The sequence below is a fragment of the Mustela nigripes genome, chromosome 16 (assembly GCF_022355385.1).
Source record: "Mustela nigripes isolate SB6536 chromosome 16, MUSNIG.SB6536, whole genome shotgun sequence".
Taxonomy (NCBI): domain Eukaryota; kingdom Metazoa; phylum Chordata; class Mammalia; order Carnivora; family Mustelidae; genus Mustela; species Mustela nigripes.
The window spans coordinates 10,153,294-10,167,445 of record NC_081572.1 but is presented as its reverse complement, the minus strand read 5'-3'; positions in this window follow the sequence as shown (position 1 = coordinate 10,167,445).

Here is a 14,152-nt window from a genome sequence, read left to right as displayed (position 1 = left end):
TCAGTAACTTTTCTCATCCCTTATCCATTTAGGCATAGATAAAAACAATTTGAATGTTGCTAACCCTGAGGCACTATCCTGCTTGTGTGTGTGTGTGTCTGTGTGTTTTCTCTGAACTTTCCCTACAACTTTGCTAATAAGTCCTTCTCGAATTACTGTAAATTGAGTGTGACATTTTTTCTCGCTGGGACTCTGGCAGATATATCACCCAAAGAATTTAAGTTTTATGGACACAGGGGTTTGCACATAAGGGGTAATCAAAAAATTATTGTGGAAAGAACAAGGGGAAAAAAAGACTCTTTGCCAGTGAATGTAGCAGTTCTCCCATGTGATAATTCAGTGTTTCCTGAGGGTCGTCTTCTGCCTTCTAGAGTTCCCCCAGTAAGAAGAGTCAAGTTGATGATCCATGTTTGCTGAAAAAAATCTTCCCAGAGTCCTGACATGACAAATATTGGCTGTTGCAGAAGAGCTAGGGCATTGACTCCCTGCTTTCTCTCTGACTGTTTTCAAGAAGACAGGTATATGTAGTTGGGAAAATGCAAGCCATGTATCTTTGTAACAGAATCTCAGGGCTGATGGCTGTGTTTCATGATGTCATAATTCACATCTGTTTTTGGTGGAAAAAAGCAACAATGTAGCAGCAAAGGTTGTAATATTAAATGAGAGTGTGATAACATGGTAGATGAAAGCAAAATAAGTAGGAATATCGGATAAAGCTCACATTTTTAAAGAGCAGGCTCTCTACAAGGAAAACCTAAGGGCAAGTATGTGAGATTGTGGAATAAACACTCAAGGAAGTATGAAGTGTTTGATTTTTAGAGATAATTAAAAGGAACTTTGGCTGGATATCCAATAGTGCCTTGTGGATGAAAATGCTGTGGGATTGAGTCAATAATTCTGAAGGCTTGTTATGGCTAAATCATGGGACTATTTCATCATTTCTGGTGTCAATATTTGTGTAGTGGTGTCTGATCAATGAGATATCACTGAGAGCTCTCAAACATTTGTTTTAATCACGCAGATAGGAATTATCATAGCTTCAAATAGGAAATGGGCAGTTGCCAGACTTCTGGGCTTTGTCTACATTCTTTTCTCATATTAGTTTTGACATTACAGACACAAGATATCCTGGATGGACCAAGGACTTTAGAGTTTGAAACCCATTTCTAGACATAGAGTCATGTTGTTTGTTTGTTTGCCAACCCTTGGGCCCCATATAGTTTCTTAGTCTACTTCTTGTGCTACGAAGAAAGTAGGGCACAGCATGTCAAGTCTAAAAATCTGCTACTCTATTGACAAAGCAATTCTGAGTTTTAAAGGAAGAAGGAACATGGCTCGGGTGCTCTTCTTAAGCATCCTTTGTTCTAAGCTGTGCCCTGTATATTTGACTTTATGTACCTTCTCATGAAGTTTATAGGGAACCTATATGTCTTCTTTCTTCTACTGGCACTCAGTGAGTTACCCAGGAGAATAAATGTGCACATCGTATTCTGTGTATGAACATCTTCAGAGGACTTTTACAAATGTTTCAATCTGACTTTCAAACTCATGGTTGGAAAGAGCTGCTGGCACTTGGGGCCGAGGTACTAGGACCAGGGTCTGGAGACTTGTCTTTCAGTCCCAGCTCTGCCACCAACTGACAGTGGAAAACTGTGTCATTATCATAGTAACTCACACAGTTTTCAGAGTTTCTAATGTGTACTTGTATATTAACTTGCTCAAAATAGATATACCTCTACTAGGGTATTTTCACAACACTTCTGAATTAACCCATTCCATCCAGAATACTTATTGAACATTTGCTCTATGCAGAGAGTTAAGTGTGTACTATAAACAGAATAAGTAACATAGTTATTGAGCTTTTTTTTTTTTTAAGGGACTTATGATCTATTAAAGAGAGAGGCCAAATTCACAAAACACTTGATGTTTAACAGTGGATGATAAAGGAGGTGGGAACCAGAGTCCAAAGCCATATAAAGTCATTGTGATCTAGAAACCATTTAAGAAGTACAATACTAGCTAATATGTAATTATTTACTCTGTGCCAGAACCTGGAGCCACTTCTTCTCATAAGTCAAAGCAATGTTATTAGGTGGATGCTATTATTTGATTCATTTGCATATTAGAAAGAGGCGTGTCAGACATTAAGTGATCTGCCCTAGGCTGCATAACTTGATAGTGATGGAATCAGGAGGCTAATACAGGCTGCTGTGTGACAGAAGACTCACTCTTCTACAGATAGAATCAAGATGCTTAATGGATTCCAGTGAAAGTCAAGTATGTTCAACAAGTACCATCACAGAAGTCTTTATGCATTCTGTTTTTTTCCCATGAGAACTTGTTAAAATACAGATTCCTGAGTTCTGTCATGGATCTATTCAATCAAAATTCTGAGATTGGACAAGAAACTAAAATTTTTAAATTCATCATTTTAGTTTTTCTGGATGTTCACTAAAGTTGAGAACAAATTCAGAAAAGAATGGTTAGATTACAATAGGTGAATATGTTGAACTACAATTCAAGATGGAAAGAATATGGACAAAGGTGTGGTATCCAAAGATAAGGCATTCTGGGGGTTTGAAAGAAAATATTTATTAGGCGTGTAGGGTGTATATAGGGAAATGGCAAGATACAAACACAGGTCTTGATAAGATACAGGTCAGGGATAAAAGGTACAGCGTAGGGAATATAACCAATGTAGTCTAATAGCATTGTATAGTTACAGATGGTGGCTGTGCTTCTGGTGAGTGCAGCATAAGGTATAGAGTTGCTGAATAACTATGTTGTACACCCAAAATGAATTTAATACTGTGTTTCAACTATACTTCAATTAAAAAAAAAGTATAGGTCCACTTGCATTGAGCCTTGAGAAAAGGTCTTAGGACACTGGAATTTATGGGACATTTACATGGACCTGTTTGTTTGTTTTGGATAGGAAAATAGCCTGTTAAAGTAGAATTTTAGGCAAGTTAGTCTGGTAGCCATTTGGATGGCTGGGATGTGGATAGATCGAGAAGAGCTTACTTAAGGGAGGCTCTTGTTGCCCAGTCATGTAAAATACCACTCAGTGATACTGGGTGCTCAGAAAGGAAAGGAGTAAAGTAAAATACATTGTGTATGTGTTGGGGTGAGGGTGGGGCAAAGCCACGTAGCCTAAAGACATTTTCTAGGCTAGATGTTGAGAGAGGTTCAAAGGACAGGAGGTAGGCTCTCTAAGTGGCTGAAATGATGTAATATCCCATACAAGAAGAAGTGAATCAGAAGGAAGCAGTTGCGTAATGGCAGGTGATAGAGAGTCTGGGTTTACACATGTCTGTCATGCCAGCAGGACAAACATCTTTAGGCTCAGTAGATATTCAAGACAAACAGAAATTCAGGATGGAATTAAAAGTAAAATGACAGAGTTGAGGCATAGATTTAGGTAAGTGTTGGGCATTACCAGAAGGAGAACATTAATGGTGAGGGTGTAAATGAGAACACTCGGAGAATTACAGAAATAAACATAGGACAGAGGTTGGAGGGAAAAAAAATGCACTCCCTTCTCAAGAAGCATTGGATAGCCTCAAGTTCACCCTAGATATAATGTCTTCTTAAGCAGAGGTGAGAGAAAGAAATACATAAATATCTCAAAATATGACCAATGGCCACAACTATAACCCCTCTTTTCCAGAGCCCTTACAGTTAAATTTAAGATCAAATAATTTCTTGCTATGGTGATGGTAAACATGGAAATGGATTTTCTTCCTCTTAATTATCACAATAATAAATTCAGTAGCATTTGAAAACATCTAGAGAGAAAAGCACACATCAGATCATGACTATTTTTCCCCCCGCAGGCACTCTTGACGTAAAAGGTCCTCAGCACGTTCTCCCTGATGGAGATGAGCTCCACCTGAGTCCGCTCCTACTTGGGACCACCCATGAAAGAGTCCAAAGAAAAGTCTCACCGTTCTAATCATGAGACCTCCTCTGAAAATACCTCCTCTTCAAGAACTATCTCAAATGTATTTTCAAGCCCAGCCTGGAACTAGAACAAGAAAAGCAAGTAAGTGTCAAGGGCAAATGGCAGCTTGTCTATCCAGAGGAGAGTGGTGGCTTTTGACCTTGATGACAATGTCAGAAATGCCAAGTTCAGATGGATCCAGCTTTGGGGGAGGATGCGGGGAGGTCTTTTTTCACCAGAACCAGCTTCCCTTTCTTAGTTTCCCCCTTTCCTCTGGGCAGGCAAAAGTGTCCTTCCGGGCAATGGGGAGTTAGCTTATTTGTGCGTGGGGGTAAGGCAGCCTTTGATAAATATAAAACCCCATCATTATCTCATTTTGGTATATTCGGAGATTTTCCTAAACAGATGTCATGGAAAATTCATTGAGAAAGAACATAACTTGTTACAAAAGTAACCCACAGATTTTATCTTTCTCTTTTGCCTTAAAAGTTCAAAGTAGGGGAAAACGACCTAATTGAGATAGGCCTTACAAGAGAAAGAACTGAAGGGTAATTCATGTGGGATTGACTATGTAGTATTAAGTGAATTGTGTTGGATGGAAATTTAAATGCCCTAAATGCCTTGTGATCATGCTTGGCACTTAAAAATGTTCCATTTTCTTAAAGCCTTCGACCATTCTCGTTTTCAGTGTTGCTATTCCTCATATATTAAGAGAATACCACAATGAATAGGAAGGTGACTTTGAGCCTGTTTTTCTCAAATAATGGACCAGTTTTCCCAAAAACAATTGGAGGACCTTCCTAATGTCCCTGATAACAAAAGGATGTATTTGCAAATAGAAGACTAGGTTCAGGGCTATGCCAAATGACAAAGAGATGGGACTTGACCATCCAAGAACCAAATCCATGATTTTGATCACCAGTCAAGTGCAATTTGGACTTGTTACTAAAATCAGGAAGTATTTCTAAAGGCCTGTGTCCTGGCTGAAATATAGTTGAGGGTAAAACTGTAGCCATAAGTAGGGTGTTAGACCTAGTCATTTGAGACATGTCTTTGAGATATGATTTCTCTCCGAATCCAAGCCTGGATGATCTTGCAAGGCATCTGAGAATCAGCTAACTTATTTTTATTTGGAAATATCTGAAAAAAAATGCCCCCACCACTCTGATTATTAGAATGGCCCAAATAATGAAACATATAAACAAAAACTGGTAATATGGAGGCACGGTAAGGCTGTGGGATGGTAGCAACGTACTGGATTGCCAGTGGGAATGCAAAACGATACAGTCACTTTGGGAAATAGTTTGGCAGTTTCTTGTCATCATATCAAAAAATGGGCAGAAGATATGAACAGACACTTCTCTAATGAAGACATACAAATGGCTATCAGACACATGAAAAAATGTATATCATCACTAGCCATCAGGGAGATTCAAATTAAAACCACATTGAGATATCACCTTACACCAGTTAGAATGGCCAAAATTAGCAAGGCAGGAAACAACATGTGTTGGAGGGGATGTGGAGAAAGGGGAACCCTCTTACACTGTTGATGGGAATGCAGGTTGGTGCAGCCTCTTTGGAGAACAGTGTGGAGATTCCTCAAGAAATTAAAAATAGACTTTCCCTGTGACCCTGCAATTGCACTCCTGGGTATTTACCCCAAAGATACAAATGTCGTGAAAAGAAGGGCCACCTGTACCCCAATGTTTATAGCAGCAATGGCCACAGTCGCCAAACTGTGGAAAGAACCAAGATGCCCTTCAACGGATGAATGGATAAGGAAGATGTGGTCCATATACACTATGGAGTATTATGCCTCCATCAGAAAGGACTAATACCCAACTTTTGTAGCAACATGGATGGGACTGGAAGAGATTATGCTGAGTGAAATAAGTCAAGCAGAGAGAGTCAATTATCATATGGTCTTACTTATTTGTGGAGCATAACAATTAGCATGGAGGACAAGGGGAGATGGAGAGGAGAAGGGAGTTGGGGGAAATTGGAAGGGGAGGTGAACCATGAGAGACTATGGACTCTGAAAAACAATCTGAGGGTTTTGAAGGGGCGAGGGGTAGGAGGTCAGGGTACCAGGTGGTGGGTTTTATAGAGGGCATGGATTGCATGGAGCGCTGGGTGTGGTGCAAAAATAATGAATACTGTTATGCTGAAAATAAAAAAATAATAATTATTTAAAAAACAAAACAAAACACACACTTACTGTATGACCCAGACATTTTGCTCATTATTTACTAAAGAAAAATGAAAACTTAGGTTTCTATAAAAACCTATACATGAATGGGGATAGAAGCTTTATTCATAATTGCCAAAACCTGGATGGAACCCAGAGGCTTCTCATTTAGTGACAGGATAAGCAGACTGTGGTCCATTCAGGCAATTGAGTTGATTTACTCAACAACACTGATGAACCCCAAATCCAGTTTCCCATGTGCAGGAAAGGAGTCCCAGAAGGCTACATGCATACCGTGTCATTAGATGGATAAGGAAGAACAGATCGGTGGTGGCCTGGGGTTTGGAGTGGGGAGAAAGTGATTGCAAAGGGACAGTGTGAGGGAATTTGGGGAAGGGCTGAAACCACTCTGCTTCAAATCCCATAGAACTGTGCCACGGAGAGTGAATTTTACAAGGAGCGTGTGTGAACTAAAAATACTATTATATAGGGGCACCGGGATGGCTCGGTCTGTTAAGCATCTACCTTCAGCTCAGGTTTGATTTCAGCATCCTGGGATCGAGCCCCGCATTGGGCTCCCCGCCCAGTGGGGAGTCTGCTTCTCCCTCTCTCTCTCTTTCTCTCTGCCCCTCCTGCTCCTGCTTGTTCATGCTTGCTCTCTCTCACTCTCTCAGATAAATTTTTAAAAAATTATATATAAATAATTCCACTATAGACTAATTCTACAGTATCTCTTTTCCAAACTGGAGTAGAAATCTAGTCACAGAGGGTCTGCTAACATGTTCCCCAAAGAGACGTTAATACTAGGAACTGCAGAAGTACACTGGGCTTGCTTCTTCATTAAATGTATCATTCTGAGCCAAAGTGCCCATTTGGGGGGATTTTTCTGCGTCCTTTTATTGGACTCTATTTCTTATGCCTATTTTCTGTAGCTCCTGCCTTATGCACCTCTGATTGTTTTATTTCTTCAACTCGGTGATGATCAATAAATCCCCAGGTCTCCAGAGACAAAGGCTCGTACTTCCCTTACTTAATTCAGCAAATATTTTTTCAGTGTCTACCATGTCGCTAACATTCTTGGAGGCCCTGGGGACTCATTAGCTTAAATGTGTAGAATTTATCCTCCACTCAGCAATTTTGATTTCATATCAGTAGAGTCAAAAATATTTGTCTTCAACTTGTTTACGTACCAGTTACTGCAAACTTCCAAATTCAGCTGAATTTCAACTAGTAATTAAAGTCAATGTTGAAAACATCAAAAAATAGTATGAAAACAATATCAATTCAGTGGTCTCAGTCATTTCTAGTATTGTTCTGATTCATAATTTGAAAGAGCTCGTTGTGTCCTCTACACATTGAGATTCTGGAAACTAATTGGTATTCTCACTTAGTAAAATTTAAGGTGATAAACAATAATTTATTCATTTGAAAGTAACTTGGAGGAGTGAGACGTGTCCACTAAGGACACTAGGGAAGAGCCTTCCATCTTTTCGGAATAGACCATAAATATGTGACAGATAGGGAGTGTACTGGAATTAGGAGTTTTCTAGAACGTTGAGAAAAGATGTGCAAGAAGGGATCTTTCCATCCCAGATGAGAGTGTGTCCAGGGATTGATAAAAACATCAACAGGATTTATTAATTTCTGTAACAAATTACTACAAACCCAGTGGCTTAAAACAACATAGATTTATTATCTTAACAATTTAGGAGATCAGAAGTCTGCAATGGGGTCCTCTGGGCTAAAATCAAGTTGTTTGTAAGGCTGCATTCTTCTCTGGAGGCTGTAGGGGATCATGTCTTCTTGCCTTTTCAATTTCCAGAGGCCACCTGCATTCCTAGTCTTGGGGCCCCCTATTTTCAAAGCCAACAATGGCAGATCAGGTCCTTTTCACATCATATCGCTCTGATGCTGACTCTTCTGCCTTCTCTTCCATATTTTAAGGACATTCTGATGATCGTGAGCACACCTGGATGCCCCGGGATAATGAACTGATGAACAACCTTAGTTTCTTTTGTTCTCCTAATTTTCCTTTGCCATGAATGTCACATACTTACCAATTCTGGGGATTAGGACATAGCCATGTTGGAAGTACATTTATTCTGATGACAATAAGGGTAAAGGTTGCCACTCCAAGGCCACCTGGGTGGCTCAGTTGGTTAAGCATCTACCTTCAGTTCAGGTTATGATCTCAGGTCCTGTGATGGAGCCCAACATTGGGCTTCCTGCTCAGCAGGGAGTCTGCTTTGCCCTCTCTCTGCCTCTCCACCCCTACTCCCACCCTGGCCTGTGTGCATGCTTTCTCTCTCCCTGTCCCCTTCTCTCTCAAATAAATAAGCAAAATCTTAAAAAAATAAATAAATAAAAATGGCCACTCCTAAAAATAGCCACACCCTGTGATAACCTGTAGAATTAGTCAAAATCCTAATTCTAATCACACAGGTAAAGTTAAAAATAGTGTCTTCATGTTGACTGGCTTCATGAGCACCCATTATTTTATACTGTACAAGATACTTATATTTTTTTAAGATTTTTATTTATTTATTTGAGAGAGAGAGAGTGATAGAGAGACCATGAGAAGGGGGAGGGTTAGAGGGAGAACAAGACTCCCTGTTGAGCAGGGAGCCCAACATGGGACTCAATCTCAGGACTCTGGGATAATGACCTGAACGGAAGATCATCACTTAAGCAGCTGAGCCACCCAGGTGCCCTTATCCAAGACATCGTAAGACACTTCCCATGTAGGTCACCCTTCAAAGAAGTAAAAAATCCATCAGACAGAGGGATACAGACAGCCTAGAACTGGTTATCTAGTCTCCTCCTTCTCAGGCAGCTCATCCTAAGTAACATCACCACCAAAACAAGATGCTTGGCCACAAGCTCCATTCTGTTCTCGATCTAAGCCATGTCCTTGGGTTTATTCACATGTGGAAACACTATTTCTTTGTGTCAACACTGATAAACTGATCTAACACTGTTCCTGCAAGAATTTCAAGGCCCTCTAAGTCTAGGGGAAAACCTAGCTTTGCAGGTTTGATGTGTTTCACCTATGAAAGGATTTCCTGGTTTGGGGGAATATCGACCAGTTTTTGCTTTTTTGATCTTAGTTTTTCTAAGTAGTGATTTGGAACAATGCAGATGAGAACCATGAGGCATCTTGCTATTTTACTTTTCTGTAAAGAATCCACAAAAAGATGAAAGCTTCACAATAAAATCCCAATTACATAGGTTTCATATGTAATTTCCTAGCCAATTACCAGTTTCTCTCATCCTGAGGGAGACACTTGAGGACCTTTAAACTGTCAGATTCTTTAATTTTGTGACTTTAAAAAAAAAATGCAAAGAGAGATCTCATGCGTTAAAAATGAAAAATGTTTATAAAATTAACTCAAGGTTTTGGGGCTTTCTGTATCCCTGACCTCATAAATATTCTCATGTGCTAAGTGTATGGGGATCTGAAACATACAGATTAAAGTAAATATCCACAATTCAACAAAAAAAGAAAAGGCTTGGCAAAATGGGATGTCTAGGAATTGATGAGGAAAGTGAAGATCACCATGGACCACCAACTTTGAAGCATTGTTCCAAAGTCTGACAGATATGTGTCTTAATGTTGGCTTTACCAGGGAAGATGCTATAATTTAACCACCAAAAAATATGTTTTTTTTTCCTAATTCTATAGAAATAAAACCTCTGTACAGTTGTTTTTTTCCAGGCTCACACACATCTAGAAGAACACTCCCTTTCCAAGATTTCCCTGCAGTTCATGTGTCCCAATAGACACATTTCATGTGGCCCCTAGAAGGACGGGCCCTATTCTTTCTCTCTTCTCATTTCCCTCCTCCCAGAGCTGGAACAACATCTTGGACCAAGGGAGGTATTGAGAATGGGTGGTGTAGCAAGATCGAAAGATCTTGAGGTGATGATGAACCAAGCCATTGTTTCATCTTCTGAACCTCAAGACCAAATTTAACCTAATTCAGGAACTATTTTGAAGATATTGATAATCTGAACCGGTGGCTGTGGGACCCAATGAAGTAAATGTATGCCAATCATCTAGCATAATGGCCTGTCCACAGAAGGTAAAATAAATGTTAATTACCTTCTCTTTTCCATGACAATGAAACTTCTAAAGCCCTTCATCCATGGAAGCATCTAAGTGGGTTTGATCTTCAAAGTTAGTGGCAGGAAAACCATTTTTGACTCTGAAGATGAGATTCCTCTAGAAAGGTAATAAAAAGATTTGTTGCCTAAATCATTCTTTTGTAATTAATTTATGCAACATGCATTGAGTACTGATTATGCCCCTGCACTATGCTCAGAATTGTTAATCAATGTTAAGTGAGATTTAGATGTTGTCTATGGTGAGCTCAGATTCTATCAGAAAAGGGGCAGAGAAGCATGATTAAGATATAGTGTGATGAGTCCTACCATTTAAAATAGTCATACCAATATTATGTGAATAGAGAGAGCCACTTGGTCTGCCTAAGGAGGTTGGAAGATTGTGAAAAGGACAACTTTTTCAAAAGACAGCAGCATGTCAGGGCAAGAAATGCATAGTGTATTTAGTGGGTAATGGAATAGTTTTACAAGGCACAAGGTGTTGGGAGATAGAGCTGAATAGCAGGTTAGCGTCAGAATGTGACAAAAGGTAGTGGAGGATAGGGGCACCTGGGTGGCTCAGTTGGTTAAACAACTGCCTTCAGCTCAGGTCATGATCCTGGAGTCCCGAGATTGAGTCCCACATCGGGCTCCCAGTTCCATGGGGAGTCTGCTTCTCCCTCTGACCTTTTCCTCACTCATGCTCTCTCTCAAATAAATAAATAAAATATTAAAAAAATAAAAAGATAGTGGAAGATATAACTGTATGTGATCTATTTTGAGTCATTTTTGCATCTGATGCGGAGGAAGCCTTGGGCTTCTCTTTCTGTCTTCCTTTTTGTTTTTATATAGATAATTGCTTGTTCCAGCATAATTCGTGAGAAAGAGCATTTTTTTTCCTCCAGTGAATTACCTGGGTTTATTTGCAGAAAATCAATCTATTGATCTATTTCTGTACTCTCTGTTCCGTTAATCTCTTTGTCTTTATGGCAATAACATATTATCTGAATTATTGTAGCTTTATAGTAAGACATACAATCTGGTAATTTAAATAGTTGAACTTATTTTTTTTCTTCTCCCCCCTTTTTTTTGCTTATTATTCTATTATTATTATTATTATTATTATTATTATTATTATTATTCTTTTCAAGCCTGTATAAATTTTAGAATCAGTTTTTCAATTTCTCGGAAAAATCTACTGGTGTTTATATTGAGATCACATTGGAATCTATGTATTAACTGAGTAGAAAATTGACATTTTAACAATCTTAAACCTCCCCATGCATTAAAATAGAATAATTCTCTATTCACAACTGATAAATAAAATGAGTTGATCCTGGAGATTTTTTTATGGGAATATTTTTGGTTAGGAATTCAATTTTTAATAGATACATGGTTAGTAGAGGTTTATTAATTTTATTGCGTTTTTCAAAGAACCAGCTTTTGGATATGTCTATTTTCTTTCTTTTTTCATATTTCATTGATCTTTATCCTTATATTATTTCCTTTTTCTACTGACCTTGTCTTATATTAACTCTTGTTTTTCTAGATTCTTAAGCTGGAAGCTAGATGACTGATTTTAAATATTTCAATGCTTACACATTGGTTTTAAGTATTAAGTCCTTAAACCTCAATTTTAAGCATTCAAAGGTATGCATGACTCTCTAAGAACTTCTTCAGCTGCATCTGTTGATTTTTGATATATTATCATATTTTGATGATATATTAACATATTTTGATTATATGCTTTCTTTATGATCCATTCAAGATATTTTCTAGTTTTCATTATTGGATCCATGGGCTACTTAAAACACTGTTGATTAATTACAAATATTTGATTTCTCTAGACCTCTACATATTTTATGGTTATTGCTTTCAGTTTGGTTTAATTGTGGTCACAGAACATGCAAAGTATGATTTCAAATCTTTGAAAGTTATTAAAACTAATTTTATGACCCTGCATGTAATATTTGGCTCGTGCGGATCCAATATATAGTTTATCTGGTAAATAGTTCACGGGTACTTGGAAATATTGTGCAATTGTCAGATGCAAGGGGAAATCATAAGGGATGATCATGGAATATCATGAACAGCTTGATGCCAATAAATCCGACAACTTAGGTAAATTGGAAAAATTCCTTGAAAGGTGCAGACCACCAACGCTAAGATAAGACAGAATAGGAAAAAATCTGTATGGATGTAGTTCTTTATATATTCTGCATTTACACAGCGTTTTCTTTCAGATAAATGAATTATGCATGTTTTCCCCCGAATCGTGGCTTTCTTTTTCATTTTTTTCCCTCATGCTGTCTGAACAGAACATTTTTACTTTTGGTGAAGTCCAGTTTTTCAAGTATTTTTTCTTTGATGGTGAGTGTTTTTGCATCCTGTGTTGTCTACTCTAAGGTGGAGAGGATGATCTCCTGCACCTTCCTCTAGAGGTGTTTTAAATTTAGTTTTTACATTCATGTCTGTATTTTACCTTGAATTAATGCTTTTATTAAAAGATTTTATTTATTTATTGGACAGACAGAGATCACAAGTACGCAGAGAGGCAGGCAGAGAGAGAGGGGAAGCAGGCTCCCTGCTGAGCGGAGAGCCAAATGGGGGTCATGACCTGAGCCCTGGGATCATGACCTGAGCCAAAGGCAGAGGCTTGAACCCACTGAGCCACCCAGGCGCCCCATGAATTTTTGTATATAATGTGATGAGTCCTAGTTTTCTTGAGGAAAGGTGTTCTGTTCATGGGGGTCTCACCCCATGTAAATTCCTTCTTTCAAAGATCCAGTGCCGGCCACCTGGATGTCTCAGTGGGTTAAACCTCTGCCTTCAGCTCAGGTCATGGTCTCAGGGTCCTGGGATCAGGTCCTGCATCGGGCTCTCGGGTCGACGGGGAGCCTGCTTTCCCCACCTCTCTCTGCCTGCCACTCTGCTTACTTGTGATCTCTCTCTGTCAAATAAATAAAATCTTAAAAAAAAAAAAAAAAAGATCCAGTGCCTCTGAGTTTCTGCTCTTTTCCATCATTCTGTGGTGTCTTCAAACTGCTTTTATATTTTGCTCGATTTGTAATTGTCATCTGCAAAAATATTAGTCCGTCCCATTACTGGGCTCAGGACTCCCTGAATCTCTTCTGAGAACCATATGTCAGACTATGCTTTTAAAAATGAAAGGATTCAATGTCTCTCCCTCAACAATTCTGGAAAATTTTCAAGCTACTCCTTTTAAATAGATCTTTTATTTTCTATGCTATTTTATCCTTTTGTAATTCCTAGCAGACAGTTTTAAACTTTTTTTATTCTATCTCTTTGTTCTCTCCTATCTTACATTCTGATTTCCCTTTCTCTGTGTGCTGCATTCAGGATAATTTCTTTGTCAACCCTCCATTGCTAATTCTCCTTTCAACACCAGTTTAATTTTGTCCAGTGATATTTTTTTCTTTCTTGGATTACATGTTTTAATTACGGTCTTTCCCTTCCCTCCCTAAATCTACCTATTTTTTTTTCCTCATATTTCCATTCTTCATTTTATATCCTTGATTATTGGACACTTCAGTGTGTTATTGGCTTTTCATGTTATTCTGTCATTTCAGGTCTTCTGTAATCCTCTTGTCTGCTGGCCGTGCCTGATGAATTATCTGGGCAGTATACCATTTGTGATTGTAAAAGCATCTTCAACAAAGTTGATTTTTTTTTTCCTCAGTGAAATTATGTGCTTTTAGTTTGCGCTGCCATTTGTATCCAGGGTTTCGAAGGGTGGTGACCTGTTTTTACACTGATTTATCATCTCAGGCATAGAAGCACCATGTAGGTAACGGACATTTTGCTCCATGACTATGTGTGGTGTTAGTCTGAGTTACTTGATTTCCAACAGAAGACTTTATTGTGTCCTACCATTAAGAGGGACAGAGGTAGGGGTG